Source organism: Phoenix dactylifera, unplaced genomic scaffold (assembly GCF_009389715.1).
Source record: "Phoenix dactylifera cultivar Barhee BC4 unplaced genomic scaffold, palm_55x_up_171113_PBpolish2nd_filt_p 000113F, whole genome shotgun sequence".
NCBI lineage: Eukaryota > Viridiplantae > Streptophyta > Magnoliopsida > Arecales > Arecaceae > Phoenix > Phoenix dactylifera.
The window spans coordinates 236519-243721 of record NW_024067685.1 but is presented as its reverse complement, the minus strand read 5'-3'; positions in this window follow the sequence as shown (position 1 = coordinate 243721).

The window sequence follows — 7203 nt, the reverse complement described above, 5'->3', positions numbered from 1 at the left end:
TTCTGAATGCTTGAAAGGATCATTCAAACCCCTAACATTAAAAATTAAATAAAATTAAATAATAATTACAACCCTTTTCATGAGACACGCATGTCTCTAATACCTCAATATAAGATGTACGCAGGCATCTGAAAATTTGATTTACATGCCATCATATAACATCACAGAACATCGCAGAATATTTCAGCACATGTAAAGGGTCCATCCATGATCATCATCATACGCATCTCATGCATTAAATATAATTTACAGATCTGAATATTTAACAAATTATGTTATCTCATGAGTTGCTGATCATGCAAGATATGATTCTAAATACTTGTAATCACATTAACAAATCAATAGAGTCATTAATCTAATTACATAGAAATCAGCATGCAGAAAAATCAACAAGCTGAAAATTCTGCGTACAGAAAAATTCAGCAAGTATAATCTTTAAATTTTCAGATCTATTATGCCTTAATCATTTTATCCTAATCTTAATCTACAAAACCGGGCTCTGATACCACTGTTGGGATCCCATGCATGCCGCAAAAAATTTCAGAAAAATTCAATGCGCAGCAGAAAGGCATGCGCGAGATCCCGTTCATCGCATGAACGTATTTTAAAACATCGTTTGTAGATAGATTAGGATTAAATATTTTAAATCATTTTAAATCATTAGGAAGATCAGATCTTCACCTTGTGCGGATAAATGATTACCACAAATCTGATGATCGAGAATTTGTTGGAAGGTTCGCTTGAAGCCGCACATGCGTCCGGCCTCTACGGGTATCCACACGAGGTAATGAATTGATCGAAGCTCTCGTATCTCCCCGGGGTGCTAGCTCCCTTGCAGAGATGACTTTAGATGGCTGATATCCTCTCCTTTGAATCAACTCTTGATTGCCTTGAGAGGAGGAAGAAGATCTAAAAGCCCTTTTGCAGCCTTTTCTTTTTTCTTTCTTTGGAATCAAATGGAGGAAGGAGGAGGCCACGCCAAAGCTTCCTTTTTCCCTTATTGCTTGTGGCTCAAAGGAGGAAGAGAGGAGGAGGGGTTCACGGCTGAAAAGAGAAGTGAATTTCCATGCATTCGACAGCCCCTTTGATCCTCCCTTTTTATAGCGTGTGGATGGAGATGAACTCCTAAATTTTAGGAGCTCATCTTTATCTCCTTGTAAATCAAAAGAGGAGGGGCATACGCCCCTCCTTTTTCCTTCACGCCATCAGCCAAGGGAGGGGCCTCCCTCCCTCTTATCCCCTTTGGTCAGCCCCACTTAATCAAATTAAGTGGGGATTGGGTTAGGTCTAGTACTAGGTCCAATTCTATTCAAAATAGGATTAAGTGCACCCATTTCAATTTCCTCTAAATCCTAATCCAATTAGGATTCAATTGAACCATGACTCTATTAAACTCTTCAATCCTAATCGAATTAGGAGTCATTGGATTAATTATTAGATTAAAATTAATTAGGACTTAAGAACTTCTAATCTAATTAGGACTTCTCAAATTTCAGCCCTAAACCAATTAGGACTTTAGAAATCCTACTCCAAGTAGGATTCTAATTTAATTTGAAATTCTAATCTAATTAGGACTCTAAGAATTCTACTCCAAGTAGAACTCATGATCAAGTCCAATTAATTAAATTAAATTGCAATCCAATTGCAATTATTCCTTCTTCAACTCACTAACCTTTAGCGGGTTAGTCAATTATCAATCAAATTGATTATTTATGATTCCTAAACACAATTCAACCATCGGATCGGTTAATACCTCTAATGTGTGTGACTCCATAGGTTCTATTCTATCTGGTAGTGAGATATATTGCGATCTCTATCACAATATCATTGAAAACTCCTTTCAATGGGTTGAAACAATTCCAACTCAACTCACTAGGGATCATCGACCATCAAGATGGTCCCTGTGAGTCTCACCATCCACCAGTGACACCAAGCAGCATGTAGTGGCTACCTAGTAGAATGGAATAATGAACCTCTAGGTGCAGTATCGTATGATACAGTCCTTCTATCGTGGATCCTACAGATCGGAGGTCATGGATAACTCGTCAAACCCCGTCGTCTGTCATATGTCTAGATTTATTCGACTTAAGTTCGAGAGTGAAAAACTCTTTCTTCACTATACGTACTGCTCCGGCCGAGGTCTTACGAACTCAGTCTTATAAATCACATAGGATCACTCCTCATCTATCAAGATCGATAGATTTCATGTAGGTGCATACCTTACTCCTACAGTAAACCTACTACAGCCAATCTACACTACAATGACCCATATGACTAGAGACCATGTATAGTGCAGTCAAACTACAATAACCTCACTGTGAGTAGCCGAAGCACTGCAAGTCAAAGGACCAGTCACACTACTGCAACATCAAGCAAGTCACTGACGAGTGGATAAACATCCAAGTGACTTCTTGTCTTGGTCACGCTCAGTACCCTTGTTCACTTTAGTGTCCCTACACTGTGGACTCGAGTCTCGTCCATCCATAAGGAAAGCGATCTGTGCACTGATCTCATCGAATCGATCACCGTCCTCGTGATGATCCATTGATCGGGAGCATTTAGAAATTAATCACTAATGATACATGGCTCAAATTCTCAACTCTTGAGAATATGTATCATCATCTTATTAATTTCTCGGACGATTCATAGGCAAATAAACAATATGAATGAAAAAGATGCCCATTTATTATTTAATAATTATAAAGTCAAGTACAAAATTATGTCTCAAAATTAATAATGTGTCAGCCAGATTGGCTTCTAGGGCATACATCTAGCACAAATAGTATATGTTAGATTTTTGTGGTATAGCAACAAGTTATATTTTATAAAACCTAGGTTGTAGGGCTTAGTCATATGGAATAGAAAATTAAGTCATACCAAATGAAAAAGACAGTCATGTTTAAGTTCCATAAGCATAGTTGCCTCATCTAAGAATTTTAAGCCTAGAATACAGTTTGTTCTATGATGGACAGGACTCCTACAGAAAAATCTATATATACTAGGTTCAGGTTTCCCTATTTCATAACTACAAAATCCTAAAGTAATCCCTATAAAGTTTGTGGTTGAAGAGAAGAGGAGCCATACCCTTGACCCAAAAATCATAGAGTATGACAACCACCTCATACACACAAGAGTTGGAGCCATAAGTATACAAAGATTTCCACCTATTAATGAATTTAATATAATTTGATAGCAATATAATTCATACACAAGTAGTAGTGATTATTAGAATAACTAACCTCCCGAAATGGAATACTACATATATGCATAAGAATTACCAAAGTCATAAATAATGTACAACTCTAAACTTCTAGTACTTAATGTATTTATAATTAATCCTCAAGTAACACTTGATATACAAATTGACAAAAACTAGGTTGGCTTAAGAATGGAGCCAGTCTTGCCTCTATTTGCCTTCCCCAAAGATGTTATTAGGTTAGTCTTTTAAGTCTTTGGATCTTAAAAGAGAAAAACGAAAATAAAGAGCCTAATAGCTCTATAAGTAACAATCTACTATTTATAACTGAAACAAGCAAATATCAAAATAAATTTGACTCAACAAATCTGCATAATGTAGTAATGTATTAACAAAAGTAAAGATCCACATTATTATACATGAAATGAAATAATGCATTTTTACTAATATAAAATACACAATCAAAATTTCAAGTTCAGAACTATACTTATATAATATTCGGTCATAGATATAAAAATGCATATAACCCCTATGGAATAGATCATGGTATTGCATGTAATCCTTCACAGCACCCCCTTTAACCCCTGCAATGTAGGTCGCATATCATACTTAACTCATATGGTGTAGGTCAAATATTGTTTTTAACCTCTATAATATAGGTTGCATAACATAGCCATACTGAGAGTTAGATCACTATATATACATACATACATACATACATACATGCATATATATATATATGTATGTGTGTGTGTATTCAATTTAATATATTAATTTTTTGAATATTTACAATTTTTAAGATAATCTAAATATTTATAAAAACAAAATGAAGTCTTCCAATGGTTCAGAATTTCAAAAATTTGCATAGTTTACAACAACATGCAAACTCACCACCTAAATTACAAAAGAAATTTCAACAAATATAATTTTACTTGCTTGAACCAATTTTTAAATACAAGAAAAGTGAACACAATAGTCTATAAAAACCAGGCAGCCAATTTAAAGGATATGATTTAATATGCAGTAATTATAAATTGAGATGATTTAACAAATAAAGTTTAATAGTAATACATTCAAGAATTGGGTTCAAATAATTAAATTTGAAATTATAATAATTTGCTTATTATTTGACATGAGATTTTTTTGCAAATAATTTGAACAAAATAGTTGAAATTCTAGAATGTTGCTTACCTCACAAATACCAGCAATAATGTAGATTAATTTCTTCAAAAGGATCCCTTAGCACCTAATAATCCAAAATCATAGGTGTACTAGATTAATACCATACTAATATTTTAAATAATTTCAAAAAAAAAATCCCAAAAACTCTGATTTCAAAATAATGACCTTTATAGCATGAAATAGTGGCATTGTTCTAATAACCATGCCACAAGCCTATTCCTGTTTTTTTCAACAGAGAGACTAGAGGTGAGATAAGGAGGTCATCTAGGTCTACTGGAAAAAGTAGTGCAGAAATTGCATTGAATAATGAGCCGAGGGGAGAGGGGGTAAGAAACGGACGAGATAGAGAGAGGGGGAAAGGTAGTGGAAGAGAGAGAGGCTCGATACCCTCTCACCTTCTTCCTCCACACACACATAGAGAAAAGGAGAGAGAGGGAGGGGGAGGGGGAGAGAGTTGGGGAGAGGGGATGGGTATGGTGGTGTGAGAGAGCAACAAGATGAGAGGCAATGGAAGAAGAAATGGTTTTCTTTTCCCTTTCTTCCTCTAGAGAGGAAGAGTGAGAGAATAAGGAGAGAGAGAGATAGAGAAAGGAGGCACGAGAGATGGTGGAGACAAGAGGGACTGATGACGGTAACACAAGAGGCGATGGTGCTAGGAATCACTTCATATATAGTGGTGCTTGCTATGCTAAAGTTGTGGTCGGTGCTGAAGTCTAGTGAGGATGTGGTGACCTGTGAGATGGCAGTGGGCTAGAGGAGGGACGGACATAGAGAGACGGAAGAGACATGAGGAGGACGAAAATCGGGTTGGATGCCAGACAAGTAACAGAGTTGAACAAGAAGAGGTCGGTGAACATAGTCATACGAGGTAAAGGAGAGGAGTCAAACGAGAGATCATATACAAATGACTTTCTCTAATTGTTCATCTGTATGACACGAAAAGCATCTAAAATTAAGCTTTGTTCCCAAGGTTCTATGAAAATCTGTCCAAAATAGAGATACAAATTTGTCGCTATATGATCAATGAGCCACAGGAATGCAGTATTGCCTCATAAGTTCCTTGAAGTAAAGTTTAGCCAATCTTTCAAGAGAATGATAAAATTTATAAGCCAAGAAATGAATAGATTGCATCATTGCAACTAGGGTTCTCAAGCAAACCTATTGCAAAATCCATGGTGATGTACTCCTATTTCCACTCAAAGATAGGTAGAGGTTTCAATTGTCCTCTTAGTCTCTAATGCTTAGGTTTTACTAGCCGACAAGGTAGATATTTTGCAACAAACTAAGTAATTTCTCTCTTCATATTATTCCACCGAAGGTTTCCTTCAAGTCCTTATATAGTTTGGTACAACAAGCATGTGCTTTGTAGTTGGTATTATGAGCCTCCTCTAGAATTTCCTTCTTCAAATTTGAAATATTAGGAACACATAATTTGTTCTGAATCTCAAAGACCCATTCTAATGAACCAGAAACTTTGACTACTTATCACAACCTACTCCTCTTTTGACTTTCTATAATTTTGGATCACTATCTTGAGCAACTTTGACTCTTTCAATCAAATTGGGTTGCACTTTAAGGTTTGCCAGATGTGACCCACACTCATACATCCATATTTTGATCCCTAACTTTGTTATATCACTCATACCTTGATCTTCTGCAATGCAACCAACTTTCATGCCACCAACCTCAAATTCATTCTCTACAGCTTAGAACTCCTAACAGGAATGAAGATAAATTTTCCCGGAAGCTCTCACATATCAATGGGATTAGGAGCAGAAAAAAGCAAATGTTTTGCAGATCAGATGGGGTGTCAATTATCGAACCTCCCAATCAAGTATGCTTCCCTCTTCACTATAGAAAACTTAAGAAATCTGATTGGCGCTTCTTGGAGGAAAAGATCGATAAAGAAACTCGCTGGGTGGAAAGGTAAGCTCCTGTCCATGGTCGGAGGAATTACATTGGTTAATGTCATCCATGGTGCCATCCCTTCATACTGGATGTCCACGTTAGGTCTACCCGCCGAAGTAATCAAACAAATTGAAAAGAAAAGAAGATAATTCTTGTGACCAGGAGATAAAGCTTGCAAGGGTGGTTGCTGCCTTGCGAAATAGTCTATAGTCTGTCGACCAAAATCCATCGACGGGCTCGAAGTGATCATCTGTCGCCTCTTCAACAAATGCAAGCTCATGAAGTGGCGTGGAGGTTCTTCAGTGAGCAAAACAGATCATGGAAAAGGCTGATTCAAGGACTTCATTATAAAACCTCTGCTCCAAGCCAAGTCTTGATAGCGAGCATCGCTTCATCAAAACAAAGGTTCTTCCAAAGCATCAATTTCAAACTTGGAAACATGAAGCAAATCGGTTTCTGGAACAACCCACGGATTTCGAATATCCCGTTGAAGAAACTTTTCCCACTGCTATAACTATTTTTCATAAAAAGGAAGCCACTGTTGCCAACCTCTCCATGATAAAACAACCAACAAATCTTACATTCATTCTGAGCCAAAGGAAAGCAGAGAAACTAGAGCAACCGAGAGATATCATACAAAATGTATCTCTTATGGATGCAGAAGACAGCATAATCTGGAAATGGAATATCATGAAAGGCTACTCAGTCAGACGCGGCTCCAGATTTTTCAGTCATGGCGGAGTAGAATCCCATTTTGCCAACATAAATTGGAAGCTGCCACTCCCAGAAAAAACAAAAGTCTTCAATTGGCTAGCTTTTCACAACAAACTGTTAACAAAAGAAAACATGAGAGAAGATCACTTCTCGCGAATCGACAGCAAACTTCACCCCCTAAAAACCAGATGCATGGGACTATC